At 36.4% G+C, this 13,399-nt stretch overlaps 1 non-coding gene across 1 annotated transcript; it reads left to right on the forward strand.

Annotated features, from left to right (window-relative positions):
* Positions 1-8,074: 8,074 nt before the first annotated feature.
* Positions 8,075-8,182, forward strand: LOC112745991 (small nucleolar RNA R71). The gene has a single exon (XR_003173892.1). It is a non-coding gene; the product is annotated as a small nucleolar RNA R71 (small nucleolar RNA).
* The last annotated feature ends 5,217 nt before the right edge of the window (positions 8,183-13,399 follow it).

Raw genomic sequence — 13,399 nt, forward strand, 5'->3', positions numbered from 1 at the left:
ATAGTTAATTGAAAAGAAATTTTGAAAAAGAGGAAGGTGATTTTCGAAAATTAGAGAGAGAATTAGTTAGGTAGTTTTGAAAAGGATATGATTGAAATAGTAAACTTTTAAAATCAAACAAAAAGTCAAGTAGTTAATTGAAAAAGATTTGAAAATCAATTTTTGAAAAGATAAGAAGTTAGAAGAGATTTTGAAATTGATTTTGAAAAAGATGTGATTGAAACTTATTTTGAGAAAGATTTGAAAAAGAAATTTAAAAAGATTTGATTTTGAAATCAAAGTTGATTACTTGACTAACAAGAAACTAAAGAGATATGATTCTAGAGTTTAAAGATTGAACCTTTCTTACTAGGCAAGTAATAAACTTAAAAATTTTGAATCAATCACATTGATTGTTAGCATTAATTTCGAAAATATGAAATAGAAATCAGAAAAAGATTTTGAAAATAAATTTTGAAAATTTCGAAAAATATGTAAAAATAAATGAAAAAGATTTAATTTTTGAAAAAGATTTGAAAAAGATAGAATTTTTAAATTGAAAATTTGACTTGACTCATAAGAAACAACTAAATTTTAAAAAGTTGTGAAAAGGTCAACTCAAATTTTCGAAAATTTATGAGTGAAATAAGGAAAGTAATTTTTTTATTTTTGAATTTTTAATGAAGAAAGAGAAAAACATAAAATTGATGCAAAACATAAAAATTTTGGATTAAAATAAAAGATGCATGCAAGAACACTATGAGTTTCAAGATGAATACCAAGAACACTTTGAATGTCAAGATGAACACCAAGAACTTATTTTTGAAAATTTTTAAGAAAAGAAAAACATGTAAGACACCAAGCTTAGAAATTTTCAATGTTGAGACATTAATAATTCAAAAATGCATATGAGAAACAAGAAAAGACACAAAACAAGAAATTTTAAAGATCAAACAAGAAGACTTACCAAGAACAACTTGAAGATCATGAAAAATGCAATGCATGGAATTTTGAAAGTTTTAATGAAATTAAAAAGATGAAATTGACACCAAACTTAAAAATTGACACAAGACTCAAACAAGAAACACAAAATTATTTTTAATTTTATGATTTTATTAAATTTTTTTTGGCATTTTTCGAAAATTATTTGGAAAAAGCAAAATAAGGATTTCAAAATTTTTAATAGGAATTCCAGGAATCTTGCAATGTTAGTCTAAAGCTCCAGTCTAGGAATTAGACATGGCTTACTAGCTAGCCAAGCTTTCAGTGAAAGCTCTGGTCCAAAACACTAGACATGGCTAATGGCCAGCCAAGCTTTAGTAGATACAAATCAGACATACAACAGCTGATACTTCATTCAACTTGCTTCTGTGCTGATGAGTGGAAGCCTCAATCCAAAAAAGATAGACATGGCTTTACAGCCAGTCAGGCTTCAACATGTTTCATGAAACTCTAGAATTCCTTCTTAAAATTTCTGAAGAACATAGAATAATTTATATATATATATATATATATATATTTTGAAGATTTTTCGAAAATAAGAATAATAAAAATAAAAGCTTAAAATTAAGATAAAATTACCTAATCTGAGCAACAAGATGAACCGTCAGTTGTCCAAACTCAAACAATCCCCAGCAACGGCGCCAAAAACTTGGTGCACGAAATTGCGATCATCAACAATGGCGCCAAAGACTTGGTGCTCTAAAACATGAATCACACTTTGTCACAACTTTGCACAACTAACCAGCAAGTGCACTGGGTCGTCCAAGTAATAAACCTTACGTGAGTAAGGGTCGATCCCACGGAGATTGTCGGCTTGAAGCAAGCTATGGTCACCTTGTAAATATCAGTCAGGCGGATTCAAATGCTTATGGTGAATTGATAATAAAAATATATATAAAATATAGGATAGAGGTACTTATGTAATTTATTGGTGAGAATTTCAGATAAGTGTATGGAGATGCTTTGTTCCTTCTGATTCTCTGCTTTCCTATTGTCTTCATCTACTCCTTCATACTCCTTTCCATGGCAAGCGTTATGTAGGGCATCACTGTCGTCAATGGCTACATCCCATCCTCTCAGTGAAAAGGGTCCAAAATGCGCTGTCACAGCACGGCTATTCATCTGTCGGTTCTTGATCTTACTAGAATAGGATTCAATAATCCTTTTGCGTCTGTCACTACGCCCAGCACTCGCGAGTTTGAAGCTCGTCACAGCCATCCCTTCCCAGATCCTACTCGGAATACCACAGACAAGGTTTAGACTTTCCGGATCTCAAGAATGGCCGCCAATAATTCTAGCCTATACCACGAAGACTCTGATCTTATGGAATGGAGGGCTCGGTTGTCAGGCGAGGCAACCATGCATCATGAACCAGGAGGCTAAGAGATATGCACTCAAGCTATCGCTAGTAGAACGGAAGTGGTTATCAGGCACGCGTTCATAGGTGAGAATGATGATGAGTGTCACGGATCATCACCTTCCTCAAGTTGAAGAACAAGTGTATATCTTAGATAAGAAATAGGCTTGAATTGAATAGAAAAACAATAGTACTTTACATTAATTCATGAGGAACAGCAGAGCTCCACACCTTAATCTATAGTGTGTAGAAACTCTACCGTTGAAAATACATAAGAACAAGGTCTAGGCATGGCCGAATGGCCAGCCTCCCAAAATGGCATATGAATTCGAAAATAGGAAAAAAGACCTCTAGTACAATAGTAAAAATTTCTACTTATACTAAACTAGTTACTAGGGTTACAGAAATAAGTAATTGATGCAGAAAATCACTTCCGGTTCCACTTGGTATGTGCTTGGGCTGAGCATTAAAGCTTTCACGAGCAGAGGTCTTCCTTGGAGTTAAACACCAGTTTGTAACCTGTTTCTGGCGTTTAACTCTGCTTTGCAACATGTTTCTGGCGTTTAACTCCAGAATAGGGCAGAGAGCTGGCGTTGAACGCCAGTTTGCGTCGTCTAAACTCGGGCAAAATATGGACTATTATATATTGCTGGAAAGCCCTGGATGTCTACTTTCCAATGCAATTGAGAGTGCGCCATTTGATGTTTCGTAGCTTCAGAAAATCTACTTTGAGTGCAGGGAGGTCAGAATCCAACAGCATCTGCAGTCCTTCTTCAACCTCTGAATCTGATTTTTGCTCAAGTCCCTCAATTTCAGCCAGAAATTACCTGAAATCACAGTAAAACACACAAACTCATAGTAAAGTCTAGAAATGTAATTTTTATTTAAAAACTAATAAAAATATACTAAAACTAACTAAATTATACTAAAAACTATGTAAAAACAATGCCAAAAAGCGTATAAATTATCCGGTCATCACAACACCAAACTTAAATTGTTGCTTGTCCCCAAGCAACTAAAAATAAAATAGGATAAAAAGAAGAGAATATACTATAAATTCCAAAATATCAATGAAATTTCGCTCCAATCAGATGAGCGGGACTAGTAGCTTTTTGCCTCTTGAATAGTTTTGGCATCTCACTTTATCCATTGAAGTTCAGAATGATTGGCATCTATAGGAACATAGAATTTAAATAGTGTTATTAATTCTCCTAGTTCAGTATGTTGATTCTTGAACACAGCTACTTTATGAGTCTTGGTCGTGGCCCTAAGCACTTTGTTTTCCAGTATTACCACTGGATACATAAATGCCACAGACACATAACTGAGTGAACCTTTTCAGATTGTGACTCAACTTTGCTAAAGTCCCCAATTAGTGGTGTTCAGGGTTCTTAAGCACACTCTTCTTTTTGCTTTGGACCTCGACTTTAATCGCTCAGTCTCAAGTTTTCACTTGACACCTTCACGCCACAAGCACATGGTTAGGGACAGCTTGGTTTAGCCGCTTAGGCCAGGATTTTATTCCTTTGGGCCCTCCTATCCACTGATGCTCAAAGCCTTGGATCCTTTTTATTACCCTTACCTTTTGGTTTTAAGGGCTATTGGCTTTTTCTGCTTGCTTTTTCTTTTTCTTTCTCTCTCTCTTTTTTTTTCGCCATTTTTTCTCTTTTTTTTTCTGCAAGCTTTGTATTCACTGATTTTTCTTGCTTCAAGAATCAATTTTATGATTTTTCAGATCATCAAATAACATTTCTCCTTTTTCATCATTCTTCAAGAGCCAATATATTTAACATTCATAAACAACAATTTCAAAAGACATATGCACTGTTCAAGCATTCATTCAGAAAACAAAAAGTATTGTCACCACATCAAAATAATTAAACTAATTTCAAGGATGAATTCGAAACCATGTCCTTCTTGTTCTTTTGTTTTTAGAACAGTTTTCATTTAAGAGAGGTGATGGATTCATAGGACAATTATATCTTTAAGGCATAGACACTTAGACACTAATGATCATGTAATAAAGACACAAACATAAATAAAACATAAAGCACAGTAAACAAAAATAGGAAATTAAGAACAAGGAGATTAAGGAACGAGTCCACCTTAGTGAGGGTGGCGTCTTCCTCTTCTTGAAGAACCAATGGTGCTATTGAGCTCCTCTATGTCTCTTCCTTGTCTTTGTTGTTCCTCCCTCATAGCTCTTTGATCTTCTCTAATTTCATGGAGGATGATGGAGTGCTCTTGGTGCTCCATCCTTAGTTGTCCCATGTTGGAGCTTAATTCTCCTAGGGAAGTGTTGATTTGCTCCCAATAGTTTGTGGAAGGAAGTGCATCCCTTGAGGCATCTCAGGGATTTCATGGTGAGGAATTTTCTCATGCTCTTGTTGAGGTCCATGATCTCTTGTTTGCTCCATCCTTTTCTTAGTGATGGGCTTGTCCTCTTCAATGAGGATGTCTCCCTCTATGTCAATTCCAGCCGAATTACAGAGGTGACAAATGAGGTGAGGAAAGGATAACCTTGCCAAAGTGGAGGACGTGTCAGCCACCTTGTAGAGTTCTTGAGGTATAATCTCATGAACTTCCACTTCCTCCCCAATCATGATACTATGGATCATGATGGCCCGGTCTATAGTAACTTCAGACCGGTTGCTAGTAGGAATGATTGAGCGTTGAATAAACTCCAACCATCCTCTAGCTACAGGCTTAAGGTCCAGTCTTCTCAATTGAACCGCCTTGCCTCTTGAGTCAACTTTCCATTGAGCTCCTTTTACATATATGTCCATGAGGACTTGGTCCAACCTTTGATCAAAGTTGACCTTTCTAGTATAGGGGCGTGCATTTTCTTCCATCATTGGCAAGTTGAATGCCAGCCTTACATTTTCTGGACTGAAATCTAACTACTTCCCCCGAACCATGGTGAGCCAATACTTTGGATTCGGGTTCACGCTTTGATCATGGTTCCTAGTGATCCATGCGTTTGCATAGAACTCTTGAACCATTAAGATCCTGACTTGTTGAATGGGGTTGGTGAGAACTTCCCAACCTCTTCTTTGGATCTCAAGTCGGATCTCCAGATACTCATTCTTTTTGAGCTTGAAAGGAACCTCAGGGATCACTTTCTTCTTGGCCACAACTTCATAGAAGTGGTCTTGAGGGACCTTTGAGATGAATCTCTCCATCTCCCATGACTCAGAGGTGGAAGCAATTGCCTTCTCTTTCCTCTTTCTTGAGGATTCTCTAGCCTTAGGTACCATTGATGGTTATGAAAAAACAAAAAGTAATGATTTTTACCACACTAAACTTAAAATGTTTGCTCGTCCCCGAGCAAAAGAAGAAAGAAAGAAAGAGAAGAAGAAAAAGAATGGAGGAGAGGGAGAGATGTGTGTATTCGGCCAAGGGAAGAAAAAAGGGTTGTGTTGTGTGAAAATGAAGAAGGAATGAGGGGTTTATATAGGAGTGGGGGGAGGTTTAGGGTTCGGCCATTAGGGTTGGGTTTGAGAGGGAAAAGAGTTTGAATTTTGGAGGTAGGTGGGGTTTATGGGGAAGAGGGGATGGATGTGAATGGTGAAGAGGTGATGGGGAAGAGTGATTGAGGTGATTGGTGAAGGGTATTTGGGGAAGAGAGTTATGAAAATGTGTGAAGAGGAGAGAAGAAGTGGTGGGGATCCTGTGGGGTCCACAGATCCAGTGGGGTCAAGGACTTAACATTCCTGCTCCAATTAGGCGTGTAAAACGCCCTTGCTGTGCAATCCTGGCGTTTAACGCTAGACTGCTGCCTATTTTTGGCGTTAAACGCCCAAAAGTAGCCCGTTTCTGGCGTTTAACGCCATGTAGATGCTTGTTTTTGGCGTTAAACGCCAGAAAGATTCTTGTTTCTGGCGTTTAAACGCCAGAATGCTCCTCCACCAGGGTGTGCTTTTTTTTTTTTGCTGTTTTTATTTTGTTTTTGATTTTTTTTGTAGTTTTTGTGACTCCACATGATCATCAACCTAATAAAACACGAAATAAAAATAAAAAATAAAATAGATATAATTAAATAACATTGGGTTGCCTCCCAACAAGCGCTTCTTTAATGTCAATAGCTTGACAGTGAGCTCTCATGGAGCCTCACAGATGTTCAGAGCATTGTTGGTACCTCCCAACACCAAACTTAGAGTTTGACTGTGGGGGCTTTGGTTGACTCTGCAGTGAGAGAAGCTTTTCATGCTTCCTCTCCATGGTAACAGAAGGAGATCCTTGAGTTTTAAACACAAGGTTGTCCTCATTCAGTTGAAGGATCAACTTTCCTCTGTCCACATCAATCACAGCTTTTGCTGTGGCTAGGAATGGTCTTCCAAGGATGATGGATTCATCCTCATCCTTCCCAGTGTCTAGGATTATGAAATCAGCAGGGATGTAAAGGCTTTCAACCTTCACTAACATGTCCTCTACTTGTCCATAAGCCTATTTTCTTGAGTTGTCTGCCATCTCTAATGAGATTCTGGCAGCTTGCACCTCAAAGATCCCAAGTTTCTCTATTACAGAGAGTGGCATTAAGTTTATTCCTGACCCCAGGTCACACAGAGCCTTCTCAAAGGTCATGGTGCCTATGTTATAGGGAATTAGGAATTTACCAGGATCCTGTTTCTTTTGAGGTAATTTCTGCCTATCCAATGCATTTAGTTCATTGGTGAGCAAGGGAGGTTCATCTTCCCAAGTCTCATTACCAAATAATTTGGCATTCAGCTTCATGATTACACCAAGGTACTTAGCAACTTGCTCTTCAATAATGTCTTCATTCTCTTCAGAAGAAGAATACTCATCAGAGCTCATGAAGGGCAGAAGGAGGTTCAATGGAATCTCTATGGTCTCTAGATGAGCCTCAGATTCCTTTAGTTCCTCAAAGGAAAACTCCTTATTGGTCACTGAACGTCCCAGGAGGTCTTCCTCACTAGGATTCACGTCCTTCTCCCCCCTTGTAGGTTCGACCATGATGGTCAAATCAATGGCCTTGCACTTTCTCTTTAGATTTTCTTCTGTATTGCTTGGGAGAGTACTAGGAGGAGTTTCAGTGACCCTTTTACTCAGCTGGCCCACTTGTGCCTCCAAATTTATAATGGACGACCTTGTTTCATTCATGAAACTTAAAGTGACCTTAGATAGATCAGAGACTATATTTGCTAAGCTAGATGGATTCTGCTTAGAATTTTCTGTCTGTTGCTGAGTGGATGATGGAAAAGGCTTGCTATTGCTAAACCTGTTTCTTCCACCATTATTAAAGCCTTGTTGAGGCTTTTGTTGATCCTTCCATGAAAAATTTGGATGATTTCTCCATGAGGGATTATAGGTATTTCCATAGGGTTCTCCCATGTAATTCACCTCTGCTATTGCAGGGTTCTCAGGATCATAAGCTTCTTCTTCAGAAGATGCCTCTTGAGTACTGTTGGATGCAGCTTGCATTCCATTCAGACTCTGAGAAATCATATTGACTTGCTGAGTCAATATTTTGTTCTGAGCCAATATGGCATTCAGAGCATCAATTTCAAGAACTCCCTTCCTCTGAGGTGTCCCATTACTCACAGGATTCCTTTCAGAAGTGTACATGAACTGGTTATTAGCAACCATGTCAATGAGTTTCTGAGCTTCTGCATGCGTTTTCTTTAGGTGAATGGATCCACCTGCAGAATGGTCCAATGACATCTTTGATAACTCAGACAGACCATCATAGAATATATCCAGGATGGTCCATTCTGAAAGCATGTCAGAAGGACACTTTTTGGTCAGTTGCTTATATCTCTCCCAAGCTTCATAAAGGGATTCACCGTCCTTCTGTCTGAAGGTTTGAACATCCACTCTAAGCTTACTAAGCTTTTGAGGAGGAAAGAACTTGGCTAAGAAAGCCGTGACCAGCTTATCCCAAGAGTTCAGGCTATCTTTAGGTTGAGAGTCCAACCATATTTTAGCTCTATCTCTTACAGCAAACGGGAAAAGCATAAGCCTGTAGACCTCGGAGTCAACCCCATTGGTCTCAACAGTATCACAGATCTGCAAGAATTCAGTTAAGAACTGAAAAGGATCTTCTGATGGAAGTCCATGAAACTTGCAGTTCTGTTGCATCAGAGAAACTAATTGAGGCTTTAGCTCAAAATTGTTTGCTCCAATGGCAAGGATTGAGATGCTTCTTCCATGTAAGTTGGAATTTGGTGCAGTAAAGTCACCAAGCATCTTCCTTGCATTGTTATTATTTTCGGCCATGTCTCCTTCTTTTTCGAAATTTTCAGTAAGATTTTCTCCAGAGAGTTGTGCTTTAGCTTCCTCTTCAGAGTTCTTTCAGGTTCTGGATCAGCTTCAACAAGAATATTCTTGTCCTTGTTCCTGCTCATATGAAAAAGAAGAGAACACAAAAGAAAATATGGAATCCTCTGTCACAGTATAGAGATTCCTTATGTAAGTATAAGAAGAGAAGAGTAGCAAAAGAAAAAGATAAGAATCCAAACACAAGGGAGAGGAGTGGGTTCGAATTTTTGAGTGAAAGAGGGATGTTAGTAGATAAATAAATAGAAGAGGATGAGAGATGAGAGAACTTCGAAAATTAAATAAATTAAAATAAAGTATTTTTGTTTTTAATTTGAAATTAAAGTTACAATTCGAAAACTTAAAAAAAATAAAATTAAATCTAACTAAAACTTAAAACAAATAGTTAATTGAAAAGAAATTTTGAAAAAGAGGAAGGTGATTTTCGAAAATTAGAGAGAGAATTAGTTAGGTAGTTTTGAAAAGGATATGATTGAAATAGTAAACTTTTAAAATCAAACAAAAAGTCAAGTAGTTAATTGAAAAAGATTTGAAAATCAATTTTTGAAAAGATAAGAAGTTAGAAGAGATTTTGAAATTGATTTTGAAAAAGATGTGATTGAAACTTATTTTGAGAAAGATTTGAAAAAGAAATTTAAAAAGATTTGATTTTGAAATCAAAGTTGATTACTTGACTAACAAGAAACTAAAGAGATATGATTCTAGAGTTTAAAGATTGAACCTTTCTTACTAGGCAAGTAATAAACTTAAAAATTTTGAATCAATCACATTGATTGTTAGCATTAATTTCGAAAATATGAAATAGAAATCAGAAAAAGATTTTGAAAATAAATTTTGAAAATTTCGAAAAATATGTAAAAATAAATGAAAAAGATTTAATTTTTGAAAAAGATTTGAAAAAGATAGAATTTTTAAATTGAAAATTTGACTTGACTCATAAGAAACAACTAAATTTTAAAAAGTTGTGAAAAGGTCAACTCAAATTTTCGAAAATTTATGAGTGAAATAAGGAAAGTAATTTTTTTATTTTTGAATTTTTAATGAAGAAAGAGAAAAACATAAAATTGATGCAAAACATAAAAATTTTGGATTAAAATAAAAGATGCATGCAAGAACACTATGAGTTTCAAGATGAATACCAAGAACACTTTGAATGTCAAGATGAACACCAAGAACTTATTTTTGAAAATTTTTAAGAAAAGAAAAACATGTAAGACACCAAGCTTAGAAATTTTCAATGTTGAGACATTAATAATTCAAAAATGCATATGAGAAACAAGAAAAGACACAAAACAAGAAATTTTAAAGATCAAACAAGAAGACTTACCAAGAACAACTTGAAGATCATGAAGAATGCAATGCATGGAATTTTGAAAGTTTTAATGAAATTAAAAAGATGAAATTGACACCAAACTTAAAAATTGACACAAGACTCAAACAAGAAACACAAAATTATTTTTAATTTTATGATTTTATTAAATTTTTTTTGGCATTTTTCGAAAATTATTTGGAAAAAGCAAAATAAGGATTTCAAAATTTTTAATAGGAATTCCAGGAATCTTGCAATGTTAGTCTAAAGCTCCAGTCTAGGAATTAGACATGGCTTACTAGCCAGCCAAGCTTTCAGTGAAAGCTCTGGTCCAAAACACTAGACATGGCTAATGGCCAGCCAAGCTTTAGTAGATACAAATCAGACATACAACAGCTGATACTTCATTCAACTTGCTTCTGTGCTGATGAGTGGAAGCCTCAATCCAAAAAAGATAGACATGGCTTTACAGCCAGTCAGGCTTCAACATGTTTCATGAAACTCTAGAATTCCTTCTTAAAATTTCTGAAGAACATAGAATAATTTATATATATATATATATATTTTGAAGATTTTTCGAAAATAAGAATAATAAAAATAAAAGCTTAAAATTAAGATAAAATTACCTAATCTGAGCAACAAGATGAACCGTCAGTTGTCCAAACTCAAACAATCCCCAGCAACGGCGCCAAAAACTTGGTGCACGAAATTGCGATCATCAACAATGGCGCCAAAGACTTGGTGCTCTAAAACATGAATCACACTTTGTCACAACTTTGCACAACTAACCAGCAAGTGCACTGGGTCGTCCAAGTAATAAACCTTACGTGAGTAAGGGTCGATCCCACGGAGATTGTCGGCTTGAAGCAAGCTATGGTCACCTTGTAAATATCAGTCAGGCGGATTCAAATGCTTATGGTGAATTGATAATAAAAATATATATAAAATATAGGATAGAGGTACTTATGTAATTTATTGGTGAGAATTTCAGATAAGTGTATGGAGATGCTTTGTTCCTTCTGATTCTCTGCTTTCCTATTGTCTTCATCTACTCCTTCATACTCCTTTCCATGGCAAGCGTTATGTAGGGCATCACTGTCGTCAATGGCTACATCCCATCCTCTCAGTGAAAAGGGTCCAAAATGCGCTGTCACAGCACGGCTATTCATCTGTCGGTTCTTGATCTTACTAGAATAGGATTCAATAATCCTTTTGCGTCTGTCACTACGCCCAGCACTCGCGAGTTTGAAGCTCGTCACAGCCATCCCTTCCCAGATCCTACTCGGAATACCACAGACAAGGTTTAGACTTTCCGGATCTCAAGAATGGCCGCCAATAATTCTAGCCTATACCACGAAGACTCTGATCTTATGGAATAGAGGGTTCGGTTGTCAGGCGAGGCAACCATGCATCATGAACCAGGAGGCTAAGAGATATGCACTCAAGCTATCGCTAGTAGAACGGAAGTGGTTATCAGGCACGCGTTCATAGGTGAGAATGATGATGAGTGTCACGGATCATCACCTTCCTCAAGTTGAAGAACAAGTGTATATCTTAGATAAGAAATAGGCTTGAATTGAATAGAAAAACAATAGTACTTTGCATTAATTCATGAGGAACAGCAGAGCTCCACACCTTAATCTATGGTGTGTAGAAACTCTATCGTTGAAAATACATAAGAACAAGGTCTAGGCATGGCCGAATGGCCAGCCTCCCAAAATGGCAAATGAATTCGAAAATAGGGAAAAAGACCTCTAGTACAATAGTAAAAAGTTCTACTTATACTAAACTAGTTACTAGGGTTACAGAAATAAGTAATTGATGCAGAAAATCACTTTCGGGCCCACTTGGTGTGTGCTTGGACTGAGCATTGAAGCTTTCACATGCAGAGGTCTTCCTTGGAGTTAAACGCCAGTTTGTAACCTGTTTCTGGCGTTTAACTCCGCTTTGCAACCTGTTTCTGGTGTTTAACTCCAGAATAGGGCAGAGAGCTGGCGTTGAACGCCAGTTTGCGTCGTCTAAACTCGGGCAAAATATGGACTATTATATATTGCTGGAAAGCCCTGGATGTCTACTTTCCAACGCAATTGAGAGCGCGCCATTTAGAGTTCTGTAACTCCAGAAAATCTACTTTGAGTGCAGGGAGGTCAGAATCCAACAGCATCTGCAGTCCTTCTTTAACCTCTGAATCTGATTTTTGCTCAAATCCCTCAATTTCAGCCAGAAATTACCTGAAATCACAGTAAAACACACAAACTCATAGTAAAGTCCAGAAATGTAATTTTTATTTAAAAATTAATAAAAATATACTAAAACTAACTAAATTATACTAAAAACTATGTAAAAACAATGCCAAAAAGCGTATAAATTATCCGCTCATCAATAACACAAAACATGAAAAACATGAGGTATTAAACTTAAGTGGGTCTCTTCAAAGCATCTATTAACCCACTTATGGCGATCGTCCTTTTTGGTGTGGACTTTCTCGAAGATCTTGTTTTGAGTGGGTGGCCGACCCAACTCGCTCTCCTACCATAATAAGACACTTGAAGTCAACTGATATCTAAATAAAAAATAAAATACCCAACACATATGTAGCTAAAGAACATACTGCTTAAGACAATTAATTGTATTATGTTCCATTTTCTTTTTCGTGGCCTCGTATATATTGAAGTCGCTAATGTGCAATGACTCTCCTATATTGGATGTGCGACTAGCCATTGCTTTGGCCTTCATATCTCGGTAATTCTCTTTAGTTAAATACTCCCTGAGATCTGTGAGGATATTATCGGGGATCCACTTAGTTGGAGAACCATGGTTGCGGATGTCAGCAACCATCTCATAGAGGTGTTTCACTATCCTAACCTGCCACGTATTGAACATCTTCTACTCTTCACCACGGTAGAACCTGTAACATATAACAACAATGAGAAGCATGATAATTACTACATATAATTTCCATAAGTTTAGGCATAATTGAGAGCCATCCTAAGGAACGATATAAACCACCTGTAGTGACTTTTAAATAACCATGTAATTCAGAAATAACATTTTCAAATCCCCTATTTATATGTACTCTATCATACATCTAGGATCACTTTTGAGCCATCTATGCCATAATTCTCCTAATCCTACATTTGTCAAAAAGTTTCACATTTTAAATTTTTGTTGTGTTGAACATTTTTTTTTATTTTCTTCCTAGAGATTGAAGGTGGCAATGATGTAGCAAGAGATTAGGGTTGAATCATGCTATAAGAAAAATTTCCCGAAGCAAGTGAACTATAAATTGTTCATCAACTTTTTGGATTTATATGTAGTGGAATATAAGTATATAGTTCAAGAGATTCTTTAGCTTGTTAATTCAAAAACAACTTTTGAGAGATAAAAAAAATAAGCATCATTATCTAGAGAGGAATTGTTTTAATAACAATCCTTAATACTTTTAAAACACCATT

The sequence above is a fragment of the Arachis hypogaea genome, chromosome 14, assembly GCF_003086295.3.
Source record: "Arachis hypogaea cultivar Tifrunner chromosome 14, arahy.Tifrunner.gnm2.J5K5, whole genome shotgun sequence".
Lineage (NCBI taxonomy): Eukaryota > Viridiplantae > Streptophyta > Magnoliopsida > Fabales > Fabaceae > Arachis > Arachis hypogaea.